Consider the following 20675-nt stretch of genomic DNA (forward strand, 5'->3'; position numbering starts at 1 on the left):
TGATCCTGGAGTCAGAGGTACTTGAGTTCAAATCCAGCCTCAGACACTTAATAATTGCCTAGTTGTGTGATCTTGGGCAAGTCACTTACCCCCCCCCAAAAAAAAACCCCAATTCCTGACCTCCCAGAGAGTGATGGAGAGCCACTGGCCCTCTTCTCAATCAATCAAGTATTTAATTTAGTATCCACAATGTACTGGGAGTAGTCCACCCTCCTTATCCCTGTCTCTACCTACTTCAACTCAGGGTAAGCAAACTCACCAAAGTTGAACCCATCCAAAATTTATAAAATGTAACCATTAGCACTGGAAGGGTCTTAGAGGTTACCTGACTAACTCACTCCCTTGTCAAAGAAGGAAATCAAGGCTAGGAGAAATTTAATGACTTACCCAAGATTTAGCTAGTGAGCAAGGGAACAACATATTCCAAACCCCATGCTCTTTCCATCATTCCATTCTCAGAGAAAAGGAGATCAGATGGAAAGTCCTTCTGACACATTCCATTTCGTTGTTCCATAGTTGGGCAAAATTCTGTGGGGTGGATGGGGTTGGGGGAGGAGAAATCAGCGACATGGAAGGGATTAGGGGTTCCTGGATCCTGGCACCTACCTATAGGATAGAAGAGGGGGGGAAATCAGAATATCCAATAATGACAGCCCTGCTTTAAATCCTTAGCTTCCTGACTCCACACTCAGCCAGAGGATGAGTCCCAATAAATAGTCCTGAGTTACAGGTGGCAAGTATGTGGCCAGGAGGCCAGAAGAGATTTTCCCAAGGTTACTGGGCAGGTCAGGAGGTAAGCTGAGACTAGAACTATCTGTTCTGTGCCCTCCCCATGGACTACGTGGTAACATGTGCTATTGGCAGAGACCTGAAAAGCTCGTGTTCCAGAGAGGATGACCCAGACAGGACAGAGTCTGTCTGTGGGGTGGGTTCTGATCTTAACTGTAAAGAGAGAGGTGGTTGACTCTGGGCCTATGTGGGTCTCTTGGGCATAAGTGGCCCGCTGAGGTCTCTGGCCCAAGAATCAGGCACTACTAGGTCGGGGCTAGAAGGGGTCCGAGAGATGGGCCATAGTCTTGGAATCGTCGATTTCCTTCAAACCTGATCTGCTTCAAGGGGATTTCCTGTTCCTCGTCCCTAGCTACTTCCCAAACTATTTGGGGGTGTGTGTGTGTGTGTGTGTGTCTGTGTGTGTGTGTGTGTGTCTGTGTGTATAGATGTATATATGTTTTTATATACATATATATTTGATATCTATCATATACAAATAGGTAGATACTGTCTCCAACTATAGATAGATAAATAGATGATAATAAATAGATGATAGAAAGAGAGAGAGAGAGAGAGAGAGATATGTTTGGTATCTACAATACACAGCTAGGTACATGCTGTCTCCAACTATTAGCTGCTGGAATATAAGCTCCTTCAGGCCAGGAAGGGGCCGATTCCCTTTTGATTTTGTACCCCTAGCACTCAACAGAGTAGACTTTTTTTTTTAATTTTTATTTATTTTTTTTAGGTTTTTGCAAGGCAAACGGGGTTAAGTGGCTTGCCCAAGGCCTCACAGCTAGGTAATTATTAAGTGTCTGAGACTGGATTTGAACCCAGGTACTCCTGACTCCAGGGCCAGTGCTTAATCCACTACACCACCTAATAGAGTAGACTCTTAATAAAGCATGTTGACCTATGTGATGGATAAGGCCTGAGTTTGAATCTGGCCTCAGACACTTAGTCACTGTGTAACCCTGGGCAAGTCCCTTAATTTTGATTTGCCTCAGTTTCCTCATCTGAAAAATGGAGGTAATAGTAGCCCCTACCTCTTAGGATAGTTATGAAGATCAAATGACACATGAGAAGGCTTTGCCAAAGATAAGGTTGTTCTATAAATTCTAGTTATGCAGTTGAGTGCCCTGGCCACATCTTAGTTCCTGTCCTGGACTTCATCCCAGTGCTACTGATTAAGCATGGAGCTTGTAGGGGAGGAACTAAGGACCACCAAAGCTAAAGGACTTCCCCCTTATAGATCTCTGGGTAGGGGCAACTACTCTTTTTTTTTGTTGTTATTCTTTTTCATAATGCAGGACCACAAAGAGCTTGTGTAAATGACCACAGCACACCAGTGCACAAATCCCCTTGCTGTTGAAATTGTATTGGGGCTGAAAGCATCAGCCTTCTATGGGTCCCTGCAGTCAGGGCCATCCACCATGATAATGAAGACTGGCCACACACTGGTTGGGATGAAGGACTAACCCTAAGTAAGGACAATGGCATGACCATATCACTGTCAGATGGACAACTCTACCTCTTGCCCCATATTCTGTCTGGGAGCCAGATTTCTGCTATTTCCAGTCCAAAATTTCCAAGATTCCTACTGGGGGGAGAAAGAATCTGCCCATCTTATTTCAAGGTCATCAGAAACTACTTTGCCAGTCTCTTTCCCTCAGACCCAGAGAAGAAGAATAATTCAGGAATGTAAAAAAGCAAAGTATGACTTGGTTATGACAATCCTCTGTAGTATCATTTTACAAATGGAGAAACTGAGCCTCTAAGAAAGTAGTAGCTTGTCTAGGGGTCACATAGCTGGCGTGAGAAGAAAGATTGGAATCCAGGTCTCCTTGACTCCAAGTCCAGAGTTCTGTCAAAGATTCTGTTCTAAGGGACCCTTGTGTTCAGCAACCTATGAATAGAAGTTCTCTGAGAATATGTGAATGCTACTGATGGTCTTCCCTCTAAAATATTAAATAAGAGACCACAGGTTAGGGCCTGGACTGACGGTTTCATTGGCATAACCTGGCAAAAGAAACTTCCCTTTACAAATGTAAGTCAGTGTCTTCTCTCTAACTCGTAGCATCATATTAAGCCCCATAGCCAGGGTCCCACAGCTAATAAGTCAGGGGTAGAACTTGGACCCAGGGCTTAGCAATTATATCGTGAGCTCCTTGAGAGCAGGAAGTGTGTTTTTGGTCTGTCTAATTTTCACTTAATGAAGCATCTGTTATACAGTAGAAACTAAATAAATGCTTCTTTTGGGGAGGCTTATCAGGGTTAAGTGACTTGCCCAAGGTCATACAGCTAGTGTTTGTAACTGAATCTGAACTCAGGTCCTCTTGATTCCAGACTCAGCGCTCAATCTACTGAGCTACCTAGCTGCCCCTTAATGATTCTTGACTTAACTTTTGAGGTTTCCAGGTTGGCTCTCTTTCTGCCATGCCAAGCTGCTTCTCACATTCTATAGATGTGTTCAATACAAGTGGGTTTTACCATGAGAAACAGTTTATTCACCCATCTTGCTCCCACTATCCCCAAACCACCAGACTACAGGGGTCAATCTATTGCACAAACTCCATGTATAGGTTCCTTCCATTGCTGAGTTGGGGCTGGCTGAAGGGACTTGACCAATATACTTATCTGTAAAATGGAATAATAATAGTCTCCCTTTCTACTTTTCAAGGTGGGTGTATCTTTGCAAATCATAACTCATCATATGACTATTACCCATTCGTATTTTTAGTCCCAGACTGGCCTGGGGACTAATTAACAGAGTTGCATCCTTTTCCAGAGGAGGCAGCAGAGAACTAAAGATAGAAGCAGAAGACAGTTGGTCTTCCCTGCAGGCCATTACTGGAAATTCCTGGGTCAAACCAAAGAGTCCACTCCTCATATAAGAGTTTTGGAACCCTGAGGGCTTCTAGAGAGTGAGCAGCAGAACTGGGTTGTAAACCACCAAAGGATCCTAATTCTAGAGCTGATGACTTGTCCGTCATCTGATCCTGCCACTCCCCCCACCCCTGGGGCTAGGACCTGGGTGGGGGGATGTGCTCCCTAGCCTGTGATCTTGTTGGGAGAACTCAGTCTGAAGTTCAGCCTCAAGTTAAGGATGGAGGGAATGTTCAGGGTGTGGCACTGGACTCAATACAGGCCCTTCTTGGTAAATACTCCTCTCTGATGACCCATGGGTAAAATGAGTAAATGGTCTCTGCCCAGGTCCAAGATGGAAAATCCCAGAAACTTCTCTCCTGGACTTGTGCTGGCAAGCCTCCACTCTCTGTTCATCAAGGATATTCCACTACCTTGGTTACAGGGCTAAATAAAGGATATTGGATCTTTAGCCACAAGGTCAGCAGAGTATTGAGTGCATTCTGCAGAACCCAGAGCAGAAAAACAAAACTCCTCTGGGTCACGAGAGTGCCCAACCATCCCACTGCCTTTATTTAAAAGGAGGGTCTAATCAATCAAATCTTTTTTCTCAAGTGCCATCTTGGAGGATGGATTCAGATGGGTACAGTAAAAAAAAATCATCAACTGTAATCATAGATTTTGGATTCTATTCCCACCTCAGGCACTTACTATTTGACCTTCATCGCCACAGTCTTCCAATTCTGTAGCTATAAAATGAAAGGGTTGGACAAGATAGTCTTTGACATCCATCCTAAGGGTGGATCTAGAATTCGTCAGACTCAACTATGGAGCCCTTAATGGGAAGGGTGCTGTGCTAAACCATGAGGACTATGCAAGAACCCAGAGCTACCATTGTCTTTGCAGAGAGTGAGATATATTACACAAGGATAAGTAACACAAAATAATGAATAGGCATTTCAGAGAGGAGCAAAGAAAATTTATAGGGAAGGTCCTGAAGAGAGGACCTTCTCATCATTACCAAGAGGGGAGATGTTGAAAAGCTTTATAGAGAAGGAGATGTTTGAAATGATATTTGGGCCTTAAAGAATTTCATAGGTGAAGGGAATGAGAAGACATTTCCAGTCTTCATAGGTCAATCAATCAAGTTCCTACTATGTGCTAGGCAGACCTGTTAGGAAGCACAGCTAATTAAGAGTGCAGAACCTGGAGTCAGGAAGACTCAAATCCAGCCTCAGACACTTATTAGTTGTGTGATCCTGGGCAAGTTGCTTCATCCTGTTTGCCTCAGTTTCTTTATCTGTAAAGTGAGCTGGAGAAGGAAATGGAAAACTACTCTAATGTCTTTACCAAAAAGAAAACATCATGAAGAGTCAGACAGGACTCAAATAACTGAGCAACAAAATGTGCCAGGCTCTGTGTGATTTGAGAGGGGGTGGGCAGGCTGCCTGGTTGCAAAATATTCCCCTCAAAAGCCTGAAGGATATCACCATTTCCACCATTATAGCCTCATTCCTTTGACTAAAAGATTTTCTGATTTTCTGAATCTTCTACCAAAAAGTAAGCATTTCTGGAAGGGAAAATGTCTTGAGTAAACCTTAAGGAAGATTCTATCAGCTGGAGTAAAATCAAGTCCTTAGAATTAAAAGGATTGGTGCTATGTGGCTAAAAAGCTTGAGGAGGGAGAGAGGAGAGATCCCAAGACAAATCTTGCTTAGGGCCAGTCCCTCAGAAGGTTTTGAGTTCAAATCCCATCTTAGACACTTACTAGATGTGTGACCTTGGGCAATTCACTGAACCCCCATTGTCTCTCATCCTGAGCCATTTCCAGTCATCCTGCACCACAACTAGCCACTGGACCCAGATGGCTCCCGGGGAGAGAGTGAGGTTGATCATAGCCTCCCCCATCCAACTCATGTTCATGTCATGTCATGGCGGCACCTCCCTGAAGTCCTGGTCTTCTCCAAGGATGAAGAATAAACAACTACATGTGTCTCCTCATTCTAAGGTCAGTTCCATGAGGGCAGAGCCTGCCCCAGTAGTTGGCCCTAGGTACTTACCATTGTGTCTGACAAACGGTGGGCACTGAACCATTGACTGCTGGTTGACTGATCCCATTCAGCCACATTATAGAGGAACAATAAGGTTAGAGGGCTGTGGTTTCAATGGTGTGGGAACCCGTTCACCTAATAAAGATGGCAATAAAACTAAATCACTAGGTATCATTACTGTAATAGTTAGAATTCATAAATCACTTTGAGGACTGCAAAAGCATTGACAAATACCTCATTTAATCCTCTCAACAACTCAATAAAGTTAGGGCTATAATAATCCTTATCTTGTTCAGTAATTTCTCAGATTTGTCCTGTACTTCATGACCCCATTGGGGTTTCTTGGCAGAGATAGTGATTTGCATTTCCTTCTCCAAGTTCACATTACAAAAAATGAGGAAACTGAGGCAAGCAGAGTTAGATGACTTACAGGGTCACATAGCTAGTAGGGAATGAGGTTGGATTTGAACTCAGGTCTTTCTGACTCTACCACCTAGCTGTTTACAGCTGAGGGAACAATGGCAAACAGAAATTAAGTAATTTTGCCTAGGGTCATACAACTAGTAAGAATCTAGGGTGAGATTTCAATTGTAGTCTTTCTGAGTCCAAACCTGACACTCTATTCAAGGTGACAATTAGTAGGAAGCTGTTTGTCACTCAGAGGGGTAAAGTGATTTGCCCAGGGTCACACAGCTCTTAAAAGTCAAAGGCAGGGTTTGAACCCAGTATTCACATCAAGTTTACTTAGATGGACTCAGAGATACTTCCAGACTGTTATTAATCAGTGATCCACTGTGACCAAACAGATCTGAAAGGGAAAAATTGAGATTTATGATAAAGATCAGTTAAGAAGCATTTATCAGAGACCTTCTAGGTATCACACATGCTTAAAAACTAGGGACAATCAAGCTTTATACAAGATTTGGAGATAATCTCATAGGGAAGGCAGTAGCAGTTAGAGGGGAACAGAATGAGCTTCCTAAACAAAGGAGGATTTTAGCTGGGACTTGTAGGAAGTCAGAAAAGCCAGGAGGGGGAGACGAGGAAGGAGAATCTTCCAGGGAGCAGCCACCGATAGAGATACCTAAGTTGGCAGGCAGGTTCCTCCTTCCCTTCCTCCCTCCCTTCCTAGTCTCCCTTCCTTGCCTTCCTCCCTCCTATCTTCCCTCCCTCCCTCCTTTCCTTCCTTCCTTTCTTCTTTCCTTCCTCCCTTCTCTTCCATCTTCCTTTCCTCCCCAGAAATAAAGGTTACCCAAGGCCTCTGCTCCAGTATTCCCCATTTCTTGCTCATGGTTCTCTCCTACATAGTTCCCCATTTTTGTGTATTCCTTAGGTCCTGGCACAGGAACCATAATGTAGCCCATTGACCTCATGTTTGACCTCTCACATGTGCCAATAAAATTATAGGGTGGTTAAAGAAAACCACCAACCTAAAATGTGCATGGGTATGGATAGGAATAGGGACTGAACCTATAATTTCATTCATATCAGGAACCTCAAGGACACAAGATCAAAATTAACAGCCCCATCCCTTGAAGGGATTGTGTTTTACAGAACAGGGATAGAAGGGAATACTCAGATACAGCATTCTATAGGTGCAGAAGACTAGTTAGGGGCATAGGTTTATTGAGGGATTACAGAAGAAAAGGGCCTTAGAAGAGCTCAGAACCTTCTTTGAGCAGGTGACTGAAGGTCTCTCCTTACCCTGACTTCCTAAGGAATGAATGTGGCCCTTTTCATCAGTCTTCTTGGGTTGATACTTACCTCTTTGTGTGGGCATGTCATACCTTTATATCAAACCTTAGTGCCTAGACAGTGTCTTTTATATTAATAGATGTTCAAGCAAAAATTCTCAATTAAAAAACCTACAGTGAATATTTTTGAAAAACAAACTAATTTCTCCTTTATTGGTCTGTTATAAGCCTAGATTTTTGTCTGTATTATCTATGCCACATTTAGCATGTCAATACACTGATTCTGTGGGATTTTGTAAGTAAGAACTCCCTTGCTCATGTAAATTATAGGTGTATCCAGGTTTGGAGGCGATGTTGGGAATTTATGAGGTCCAGAGGTGCTGGTTACAAAGAGGCAGTGACAAAACCAGGCAAGTGCTAGGGAACACTTCTGAGAGGACAATCTCCAAAAAGAGGGTTAGTCCAGGTTTTACCAGCACACGTGTGTCAGGAATGATTTAGACAGTGCAGCGACAAGGTGAAATGTCAAATGTCTCACATTAGCATCCTGCAGACGACTTCGGGTGCTGAAATTTAAATCTCCATCTTCGAATAGATTGTGAGAATTTAAGAATTTAAGGCTAGTCGTGAGCCTTCTTGTAAGTATAGGAAGAAATTACCTGTCCCATACCGGACTCATTAGACAGAATTTTTCTTATTCCTATCACTTTGGAGGAGATCCTAGACATGATTCATAAAGAAAATCATCCCTGGGGGATGCCAGAGTAGGGGGTAGTGAGCCAAAGAAGGTCAGAAAAGAGATCCCCCTCATTAGAGTTAGGCTTTCCAAGATTGAACCTACAAAATACCTGCTTCTACAGTAGAGGGGCCTGCTGAGTGGTGCTAGGAACACCTTAATACCCTAGTCCTGTGAGTCCAAGGTTAGACACTGGAGAAGCAATACTGTGAGGACAACTTTCAGTTCCAAATTTACTTCTCTTGTAATGGAAAATCCCTCACTGACCTCAATGGCTGAGATAGCCAGTTTCTTATTGCATGGCACCTTGGGTAAACCCAGCTTGGAGTCTTCTGATACTCTCCTCTTCACCAGTCATAAAGACCGGGTACTTAGAGCTGTCAGCAGAATAGACCTGGCAGACCACAGAGGGATTTCATATTTGGCCACACCATTTGCTTCAGCAGTGAGCTGCAGTCACTAAGAGGGGAGGGAGGAAATCAGGAACAGGAATCTGAAGCAATAGAAATGTCATCAACTTGACATTTGTTCCTTCTCTCATGCTTTTCTGTTGGAGAAAATCCTTTCCATTGTTTGTCGATCCTGCATCAAGACTTTGCTTCCCACCAGCTCTGAGCTCTGGTGACTTTCACACATAAAGTGAGAAGGAGAAACTCCCCCTAGGCCAGATGGGGGATGTGTGACAGGGCTAAGAATAGATTGTCCGCCCCTGGGGCTCCAAGCCAAGTTCAACTCTGCTCTACAGGCTACCCCTTTGCCCCCAAGTACCGACCAGTCTGACCATTGCAGCATATTAATAGTTTGGGAGTCTGGGGGGGACATAGGGCTGCTCCATTGGTCAGGCACCCACCTGCAAGGACACCCTAGTCTTCTTCCTCCTTTTCACTATGGAGATTTCAAAGACTTCAGAGATCTACTGTGTATGTATACTGACCGTGGCCCCCACATACTGGTGTTCTTGAGTTGGGATATGGGGGGAAGGAAAGGCTAGGACCAATAGACCCCACCACCCTAACTGTAGGTTCTTCCTCCCCTCATTCTCCTATTCCTCTCCTCTTCATCCCTTCTTTTCTTCATCTGTCTCTATCTCTGCTTTCATTTTCTTTCCTATCCTTTTCCCCCTTCCTTTCTCAGTTTCATCATTCCTTCTTCCTTTCTTCCCTTCCTCTCTCTTCTCTCTCCTTCCTACCACTCTCTCCCTTCTGCCCCCTTCTCCATCTCTCCCTGTCACTCCTTTTTTCCATTCCCTCCATCTCCCTATCACCTCTTCCTTCCTTTCCTCCCTGTCTGTCCGCCTTTCCCTTCCTCTCTCCATCTCCTTATCACTCCCTCCTTCCATTCCCCCTCTCTCCTACTCTCCCTCACTACCTCTGTCACCCTATCACCCCCTTCTTCTATCCCTCCGTCTTTCACTCTGCCTCCCTATCACCCCACCCTTTCCTCCCTCTTTGTCCACCTTTCCCATCCTCCCTTCTTCTCTCTTCTCCTCACCCTCCCACCCTCTGTCTCCCTATCACTTCCTGCTTTCATCCCTCTCTCTCCTTCTGTCTCCATTTCACTCCTTTTTGCCTAGGTTTTTTTTTCCCCCTCCTCTCAGTCTTTCTTCTCCCCACCCACCTTCTCTGTCTCCCCTTTCCCCCTTTCTATCTATTTCTCTCCCTCTCTTTCTTTCCTTCAGAAAATGTAAGCTACATCTCTGGGCCAACATGACACACACACACACACACACACACACACAGGGGATCCTTTGTAGCTTTTATTTTTCCAAAGGATTCCTTTCTGTCACTATACCTTTTAGGGAGGATTATGACGAGAAACCCCCAACCCTCCCAGCATATTGATGAGATGCTACAACTGTGTGCCTCTATAATTAAACAGCTAATTGAGAGTTGGAAGGATGACAGCCTGGAATGGGACACATGAAGGTTTCTGCGGACATTCTCTCCCTCCTCTGAAAGTCAATATCTTCATAAATCTGGAACTGGGAGAGTCTAGAATCTAGAAACTGAGGCACCAAAGAGGGAATTCTCACAGTCACACGGGTTATAAGTGGCAGCTCTGGACTTTGAGCTCCGCTCACAACTTCCAAATCAGTACCATTCCCAAGGGGCCTCTTTCCCAGGCTCAGGAAGACCAGGGGAGGGAACTCCCTCTACCACTGATGATAGCTAGTTTCTCCAGTTTATTATCTCAGCTGTCTGGAATCCTGCAAGGCCAGGTGTCCAGAGCTATGGGGATTTGTCCAAGGTCACCAGTCAGGATGTATCCCTGGCAGATCTTGAACCCAGGATGTGAGGCTGGCTCTCTAGGAACTTTATTGTATTTCTTCTGTAGCCCTTTATGTACCAGGCCTAGGGTTGGCAAATCTGTGGGGACATTGTGTTTGTTGAAGAGACCAGAGGTAGAATTTATAAAACACTTGATTAAGAGACAGCATCATATAGCCCAAAGAGCAGTGGTTGGATGGGTGTCCAATCACTGCCCCTATTCAGGTCTCAGTTTACTTAACAACAAAATGGTGTTTGTACTGAATGACCTTTAAGAAGATCTCACCTAGTCCCAGGAGAACTAACTAGCAGGCTAACCAACCAGTGTGTCTGTCTGTCTCTCTTCTCTCTCCCTCTCCCTCTCCCTCTCTCCCTCCCTCCCTCCTTCCCTCCCCTCCTTTCTCTTTCTCTTTCTCCTCTCTTCCTCTTTCTCCCCCCTCCTTCTCTCTCCCAACCTCTTTCTTTCTCTCTCTCCCCTCTTTTCCTTTCTCCCTCTCCTCTCTCCCTCTCCTCTCCTCTCCTCTCCTCTCCTCTCCTCTCCTCTCCTCTCCTCTCCTCCCCTCTCCTCCCCTCCCCTCCCCTCCCCTCCCCTCCTCTCCCCTCCTCTCCTCTCCTCTCTCTCTCTCTCTCTCTCTCCCCCTCCTTCCTCCTCCTCTCTTCCTCCCTCCCTGAATTCCTTCCTCCTTTCTCTTTCTTTCCCTTCTTCTTTTTCCCTCCCTTCCTCTTTCTCTCTTCCTTTCCATCCCTCTCTCTTCCTTTTTCTCTGTTGTCTGTCTCTGTCCCCCCATCTCTCTCTCTCTGTTTTAAATTTGTTTATTATAAATTTAGTGTATGTAAACAAACCAGAACTATGGAAAATATGAACATTATATGCTGCTTGCTTTTTATATAATATATTTATAATTCAACATATAACTTCTAAAACTGTATCCTTCATGTCTGCATTTACTTCCTAACTTTTCTGCTCTTTTCTGGGCTAATTTAAAAATGCTTCAATGACTCTCTTTTCTTTCTTTTCTTCCTCCTTTTTTTTTTTTGGTGGTGGTGGAGAAGTCTCTAACATCTCTCTCCTCACCTCTCCCCAAATCCTCGACCAGAGATAAGCAACAAGCCACTCTCCACATGTAAGGCATCCTATCTCCTCTGATTCTACCTCCCTGTCAGGGGCCAGTGGATCACTAAGCTTCATCACTCCTCCAGAGGCAAAGTTGATCACTGCATTGATCAGAATTCCTTCCAAGCTGACTTTCTTTACAATATTGTTTCGGGGGTGGGGGGAGGCTAGGTGGCACAGTGAATAGAGCACCAGCCCTGGAGTCAGGAGGACCTGAGTTCAAATTCCGTCTCAGACACTTAACAGTTACCTATATGCGTGACCTTGGGCAAATCACTTAAACCCCATTGCCTTGCAAAAAACAAAACAACAATAAAACCCCAATATTGTTTCTGTAGAAATCTCCCAATTATACACATTTCACACTGTCAGAGATGAGTCCAAGTTTCTCTGGAAAAGTTCCTTTCATCATATCTTATTGTTCAACAGTATTCTATAATCCAACTTTAATGATTTTTCCACTGGTAGAAACAATTCACCTAGCCTACCTTACCTTCACATTTAGTGTTGAAGCTGTTTTTGCTGGCCTGAACTGTTAGAAAGGAACCGCTAAGTTTCCTTCTAGATTTTGCCTGTGAGCTGGGAGCAGATTCTAGAACACTGGGAATCTGGGTGGAGGGGCCAGTTAGATGTTCTTTGTAGTTAGATGGCCATTTTGGAAGGGTGACCTCTAAAATGTAAAACTGGACTGAGGCCTCTTCTAAGAGCACTGGACTAATGAGTGAGGGCTTTTAGCTTGCCACTATTTAGTAGGCTCTTGCTGGCTAACGTCCCTAGCCACAGTCTAACCCCTATTCCTGGTTCTAGGTTGTTCCCTTTCCCCCCCACCACAGGCAATCTTTTTCTGGCCAGCCAAGCTTTCTCCACTCATATCTTTTCCACCCCACCATCATCTCAACTTCTTTCCCAGCTAAGATCATCCTGAGCACTGACAGATGAACTTTGCCTCACCTTGCCCAGTTCTAAAACTTCATCATCATCGTGCCCTACCACCTTATCTAACATTCCTCTCCTCCTTTCTAGGTCTTCTTGGTGTGGTGTCTTTCTCCTTTAGAAGTCCTTAGAAGACTTGGTTGTATTTGAACCCCCAAAGCTTAGCAGAGTGCCTGATCCTTGGGAAACCTCCATAAATGCTTTGTCTATCTGTCTAAACCATTAAAACACAAACTCCTTGAGGGTAGGAATTGTACTTGGGGTTTTTACCCTTGGCATCCCTCTGGAATCATTTAACCAATCAACAAACAATTATCAAGCATAGATTATGAACTATGTGGTACAATGGATAGATCACTGTTGGAATTGGGATGGGAGTACAAATCTGATGTCACACACTTAACTCTTACTAGCTGTGTGACTTTGGACAAGTCACTTAACCCTGACTGCCTGGCATCCAGGCTATCTGTAGTGGTCCTGATTAATATATGGCCACTGGACCCAGATGGCTCTGGAGGAGAAAGTGAGGCTACCCCTAGCCTCCAACCCAATTCATGTGCTTGTCATGGCATCACCTCAACACCATCAACATCATCATCATCATCATCATCATCATCCTCATCAGGTGCTGAAAATACAAAGATATGAAAAAAAATGAAAAAAAATTCCTGCCCTCAGGAATTCAGTCAGTAAACAAATATTATTCCCCAGGATTGTACTAAGCATTGAAGAGAAAAAAAGAGACAAAAGACAGTCCTTAACCTCAAGGAACTCCCAATTGAAAGAAGTACACTGCATTCTTTGAAGGAAAACAATATATACTCTATAGAGAGATACAAAATATACAAAGTGAATACAAGCTAAGGGCAAATATTAAAACCTAGAGAGATCAGAAAGGAGGAGGCAGCATTTCAGCTGAGCTTTGAAGTTTGAGAGGGGGTAAGACCTAAACACTTCAAAGGCTTTATATTAGATGTGAAAAGTCCTAGACTAATGATGCCACCCAGGGGAGTGTGTTGTTGGTTTTAGCCTGGGAGATTTGGCTAAGCCCTGTGGGATTTGTGCAACACAGAAGATCAACTCCAAATGTGGAAATCTGAGAATCTGGCAGGCCAGTGAGAGGAGTAGGAATTTTAAGAGTTGCATTAGAAAGAATTAGTAGCATAGGGACAACAGATGAAAGGAGAAAGAAAAAAGCAGACCAAGACTAAAGGAATAAGTAAAGCCAAAATACCCATTTTGCAGATGAGGAAACTCAGACCCTTCTCCAACTTCCCCTCTCTGCCTATTAACAAATATTGTAACATACTCTGATTTTTTATTCATATGTTTCTGGTAATCTGAATTTTTCCTCAAATACAATCATAAATACAAATTGAAATTAAGGCAGAAAGCCAAATTATTTTTGGCTGGTGCTGTTCATTTGAAGTTTTCTTGGCAAAGACACTGAAATAATTTGCCATTTCCTTCTCAAGCTCATTTTACAGATGAGAAAACTGAGGCAAACAGGATGAAGGGACTTGCCTCAGGTCACATAGCTAGAAAATTTGAACTCACTAAGGTTAGTGTTCCTAACTCCAAAGTCCTACAGTCCACCTACAACACCATCACTTAGGGACTGAAAGAAGAGTCAAACCTGTTTAAATATTGGGAATTTTCCTAACTTGGGGTTCTGAGCAACTGTGATTTTACTTGTAACTTTTTGTTTAACATAAACTCCTAAAAAAAGCTCCCTAATGCAAAAAAAGGAGAGAACTTAGGTGTCATTATGTTGGCCCTGGGCTTGAAATGGGTTAATAATTGTAATTTATTAGAATTATATATGGGTGATTAAATCTTTAGACACAAAAAATGATTAGGGAGTAAAGGGCTGAGATGATTTTTCTACTATCACTGGTCAACTGTATCCTAAGCAATGATCCTTACCTGCTCTGCTGTTGCAGGAGGAAACTAGATTCTGAAAGGCAAAAGTTTGGAGAGAGAATTCCAGACATGGGAGGCAGGCAAGGGAAAAGGCCCAGTAGCAGGTGGCAAGATGCCCTTGGGTGAGGCAAGTGAGTCAATTTGACTGAGTGAGAAAAAAAAAATTCTGGAGAGGCAGGCTTGGGGCAGATTGGGACTTTAAATGCTAGGGAAGTTTGTGGTTTTCCAGGTTTTTTTTAAAGTTCAGAATAATAAATCAATAAAATAACAAATAAAATGAGCATTTCCATATAAAAGATAGAAAACAAAATTCTGCAAATTTTCTCCATACAGTTTGTTTTTTCCTGTAATTTATCCAGAAGTAAACGGGAGTCATTGGAGTTTTCTGAACGGAGAGTTACATCAGCAGACCTATGATTTATTAATATCCTGTTGGTCACTTTGTGGAGGTTGGATTGGAGAGGGGAAAAGATTGGAGTCAGGGAGCCCAGTGAGAAAATTATAGCATTGTTCCAGGAGAAAGATGAAGAGAACTTGAATTAAGGTAGTGGCCAATGTGAGGAGAAAAAAAGGGGATGGATGCAAGAGATGTTGCAAAGGTATATAATGGACAAGACTGGCAGCCGTGTGCATATGGTGAGTGAAAATGAGGAACCAAGGATGTCTCTAAATTTGTGATCTTGTTCATTTTGATGATGTTAGTGGCCTCAGTAGAAATCAAGAAGTTGAGCGGCTAGATGAGTTTGAGGGGAAAGTCAATAAATTTTGCTCTGGACATAGGGAGTTTGAGATGGAGAAGTCAATTCATCGGAATTGTCCCATAGATAGAAGACGTTGAAGTATATGACAAATAGAATGCTGAACCTAAGAGTGAAGAATACCTGAGAGTGAGACCTCAGACATCACTAGCTGAATGACCATGGGCAAGTCACTTATCCTAGAAATACCTCAGTTTCCTCATCTGTAAAGAGGGATTAATAAAAACACCTATCTCACAGAGAAATTAATGAGATAATATTTTTAAAGTTTGCTTTGCATTATACAAATGTTAGCTGTCCATTATTGTTATTGTTATTATTATTGATAATGGTCAGGAGCAAAACAAACTAGATAAATCGGTAAATATTTATAAAGTACAGAGTGAAGAGGATGCCAGACCCCAGAGTCAGGAAGACTTCTCTTTCTGAGTTCTTCTTTATTCTCAGACATTTGCTAGCTGTGTGACCCTAACCATATTTGCCTCAGTTTCCTCATCTGTAAAATGTGCTGGAGAAGGAAATGACAAGCCACTCCAGTATCTTTGTCCCAGAAAGGGGTCTCTTCAAGAGACAGGACTGAATAATAGCAAAGTGCCTACAATGTGCTAAGTACTGGGAGATGTAAAAAGAGGTAAATACTAGTCCCTGCCCTCAATGAGTTTATGATTTAATGAGGGAAACAACATGCAAATAAATATATATGAAGAAATCTATACATGGGATAAAAAGGAAATAATTAACAGAAGGAAGGCACTAAAATTAAGTGGGGTTGGGGAAGGCTTTGGATAGAAGGATTTGGGCTGAGATTTAAATGATGCCAGGGAGGTCAGTAGTTGATGCAAGAAGGGAGCCTCTTCTGAACATGAGGGTCCAGCCAGGGAAAATGTCCAGAGTCAAGAGATGGGGTGAACTACAAACGTGAAATGAATGAGAGATGGGTAGAGGGTAAATCAATAAGAGATATTAAAGAGATAAAATTAATAGAGATTCTATCATGGTAAAAGTGACAGGCCATGGAGTGGCTAGGTGGCGCAGTAGATAGAACACTGGTCCTGGAGTAAGGAATACCTGAGTTCAAATCCAGCCTCAGACACTTAATAATGACCTAGCTGTGTGGCCTTGGACAAGCCACTTAACCCCATTGTCTTGCAAAAACCCAAAAAATAATAAGTGACAGGCCAGGGTGACAGCTTGGATAGGAGGGGGGAGAGAGAGGGAGGAGTCCAGAAGACTAGGTTGGGAGCCTGTGGGACTAGGGGATGGGGCTGCCCTCTGCAGTAACAGAGGAGGTGGTGGGGAGGATGTAGGGGGAACAATAATCAGTTCTATTTTGAACATTGTGTTTAAGATGTCTACTACTGAACATCCAACTTATGATGTTGAAAGGAAGTTGGAGATGGGAGACTGAAGGTCAGTAGAGAGATTGGGGGCAAGAAAGGGAGATTTGAAAGTCATCAGCATAGAGATATTAATTACATCCTTGGGTGCTGATGACATCACCAAGGAAAGCTGGATAGAGGGAGAATATGCAACAATGCTCAAAATAAAACTGATCATACCCTTTGACCCAGCAATACTAATATTAGGCCTATATCTGAAAGAAATCATAAAAAAGGGAGAAAGTTCCCACATGTTCAAAAATATTTATTTTTATAGTGGCAAAGAATTGGAAATTGAGGGGACATCCATCAATTGGAGACTGGCTGAACAAGTTATGGTATATGAATGTTATGGAGTACTGTTGTTTTATAAGAAACTATGAATGATCAGTCTTTAGAGAAGCATGGAAAGAATTACATGAATTGATGCTGAACAAAGGGGACAGAACCAAGAGAACATGATGTACATCAACAACAACAGAGTGAATTGATTAACTATGATGGATGCAGCTCCTCTCAGCAGTTCTCAGATTTAGGGCAACCCTGGAAGACCATGCTATGGACAAAACCATCCACATCCAGAGGAAAAAACAAAACAAAAACCCCACAGAATCTGAATAGATATTATTTTCACTTTTTTATAACTTCTCTTATGTTTTTCCTTCTTAATCCATGGCTTTCTTTCTTTTTCTCTAAGTCCTAATTCCTCATACACAAAATGAACAATATATGTGTGTTAAACACAAAAGTACATACACAACTTTTACCAGACTACACAGGAGATGGGTGGGAAAGGAAGGTGGTAGAAAAATGTGTAACTTATAAATATGCAAGTGGATGAATGACAAAAAAAAAAAACAACTTCCAATACATATAATTAGAAAAATAAAGTAAAATGTCAATTTTTAAAAATGTTTTAAATTTATTTAAGGCAATGGGGTTAAGTGACTTGCCCAAGGCCACACAACTAGGTAATTATTAAGTGGCTGAGGGCAGATTTGAATTCAGTACTCCTGACTCCAGGCCTGGTGTCTATCCACTGCGCCACCTGGCTGTCCCAAATATCAATTAAAAAAAGGATAGAGGAAGGAGGGAAGAAGGACTAGGGACATAACCCTGGGAGGACATCTGTGATTAGAGACAATGAGCTGGAGAATGATCCAGAAAAGTAGAAAGAAAGGGAACTGTAAGAGAAATATGGGGAGAGAAAAGAGAGAATGTATCCCAAAAACTTAGAGAGAAGAGATTAAAGAGTGTGAAAAGTGTGCATATGTGGAAAAGCTGCAGAATGGTCAAAGAGAAAGAGGATGGAGAAAAAGCCCTGGATTTAAATGGCAGCTATGAGATCATTTATAACTTTGGAGAGAGTAGTTTTGATGGCATGATGAGGTTGGAAACCAGATTGTGAGGAGTTGGAAAGAGAGTGAGAGGAGAGAAAGTTAGAGGTTTCTCCTATAACTGGACTTTTTGAAGAGTTTTATCTACAAAGGTCAGAAGAAAATAGAACAGTAGGTAGCAGGGATGAACAGTCAAGTGAGAATTTTTAAGGATGGGTGAGACATGGACCTGTTTGCAGGTAGTAGAGAGGGAGAGAATGAAAACAAGTGGAGTAGGAATGACAGAGGGCGCAATCTGTTGGAGGAGATAGGATCAAAAGGGATCCAAGTGGAGGAGTTAGCCATTATAAAGTACCAGGCCACTTCATTGTGTGAGACAGACCTGGGAGTTAGAGATAATCCTGTTTCTCATGGGAGCTGAGGAGGTCACTTAGAGAGAGAAAGAGAGTATGTTGGGAGAGGGAAAAAAAAGCAAGGACTCTAATGCTTTGTATGTTGACACTTAATAACTGTGCAAATGAATCCTGGACAAAGATGGGTCCCTAACCCAGGCCACAAACTATTCTCCTTCTAACCCCATGGAATGGAGATTATTGTTGTCTTTGTATCACCAGTGCCTGACCTGGGAGGGGCAGCTAAGAACAATGGCCTTGTGAGAGAAAGACGGGAGTTCAAATCCGACTGTGTCACCTTGGGCAAGTCACTTAACCCAATTACCTCACATCCAGGGCCATCTCCAGTTATCCTGATTGATATCTGGCTACTACATTTTATATGGCTCTGGAGGAGAAAGTGAGGCTGGTGACTTAACACAGCCCCCCTCTCTCAAATTCCCCGATGTTATGGTCTTTCTCAAGAATGAAGGACTAGGGGCGGCTAGGTGGCACAGTAGATAAAGCACCGGCCCTGGAGTAAGGAGTACCTGGGTTCAATTCAGGTCTCAGACACTTAATAATTACCTAGCTGTGTGGCCTTGGGCAAGCCACTTAACCTCATTGCCTTGCAAAAGCCTAAAAAAACAAAACAAAACAAAAAAGAAAATATTCCCTAATGAACTCTCCCTGCTCTCCAACCTTCTAGGACATTCCCTGACAGTCCTCTTCAGCACACTTGAATAATTAACTTATTTTTATTGTTTACATAGTTCATCTGAAAGTATGCCTGCCTGCTTTGCATCTTCTATTTGGCAGCCGACTTAGAGGGCAGCACTCTTCAATTGTTCTGTTCATCCAGTGCCTATTAGCTATTTAATGAGAATCAAAAAATTCCTAGATTTGGAAAAGTGGATATTGAGATTCAGAAGTTCATCTGAGCCTTAAAAGTCATCTACTCTAATTTCCCAAGAATCCCATCTATAAAGAAATGGACCTATTTCTAGCTGTCTTTTTTTTTTGGTGGTGGGGGTGGTAGTAAAATACTGGAACTTGAGATGCTGCCTATCACTGAGAATTGATTGAACAAGTTATGTATATGAATGTGATTGAATACTACTAAGCTGTAAAAAATGATGAAATGGATGGTTTTAGAAAAGTTTAGACAAACGAATAAAAGGGGACTTAAGCAGAACCAAGAAAACAATGTATCCAGTAATGACAACATGGTAAAGACAATCAGTTTTAAAAGACTCAAGAAATGATCAATGCAGTGATGTGTTGAAACATACTGCCCACCTTCTGACAGTGCAGATTGAGGCATAGCTTTTTGGACCTGGCCTAGATAAGAATTCATTTTGCTTGACTATGTGTATTTGTAATAAGTTTTATTTTTCTCTCTTTTTCAAAGGGGGGGGTGGAGACAGCAGCAAAATTTTGTTGATAAAAAATAAAATTTAAAGAATGTCAATACCATGAATCAATGGCAAAATTTAATAATAATAAAAATATCAATTCATTTAAATTTTTAAAGAGAATCCTTGGCAGACCTCTATTTAAATACTTCCAGGGACAGAGAACTTGTACTTTAAAAAGTAAGCCATTCTGTCATTCTGTTAGAAAATTCTTCCTTGGGGCAGCTAGGTGGCGCAATGGCTAAAGCAACTGCCTTGGAGTCAGGAGGACTTGAGTTCAAAATCAGCCTCAGACACTTAATTACCTGTCTGTGTGACCTTGAGCAAGTCACTTAACTCCATTGCCATGCAAAAACAAAGAAAAAAGAAAAGGAAAATGTTTCCTTTTGCTGTGTGAATAATCTTCCCCCTCCCAAAATCCACTGGTTCTGCTCTCTGGAGAAATATTAAATACATTCCTTCCTTCCACATAACAGCCTTCCAGAGCTTTAGAGACAGAGATCATGCCCACACTCCAGTTTTCTCTATTCCAAACTAAATCACACCAGGTACTTCAGATCTTGCACATATGATATGACTCCGGGGGCTCCAGTTCTCTAAGATGCTAAATTGCTGAGGAATTGCCAATTAGCATTGGTAGAAGAATTTTCCACACTGGAAGTTACTCACACACTTGTAAAACAGATTGAGAGAAAAGGGGAAGAAATCTCCCTATTAAAAAAAAGGAATAATTTTTTTTAAAGTTATTTTGGTTACTTTCAAGGAATAGGCAAAGGAGACAGAAAGAACCCTTCCTTGTTCTACAGTGATTGGCAGAAATTCAGAATCACAGAATTTCACAGCTCTCCAATCCAAGCCTGTACCTCATCAAGGATGTAAATGTGACAACAGTCTTTTCACCTTTCTCCCTGGTGTTCCTATTTCTGCCTGTCACAAGCCTCTTTCAGAGGATAGATGCATTTGATATTTGTTCTTACAAGATGAATTGACAGCATTGATCCTAAAACTCTCGGTTGTTTCAAAGGACCCTTATAGGTCATGATCCCCAAAACCTTTGCCAT

This window comes from Macrotis lagotis, chromosome 1 (assembly GCF_037893015.1).
Source record: "Macrotis lagotis isolate mMagLag1 chromosome 1, bilby.v1.9.chrom.fasta, whole genome shotgun sequence".
NCBI lineage: Eukaryota > Metazoa > Chordata > Mammalia > Peramelemorphia > Peramelidae > Macrotis > Macrotis lagotis.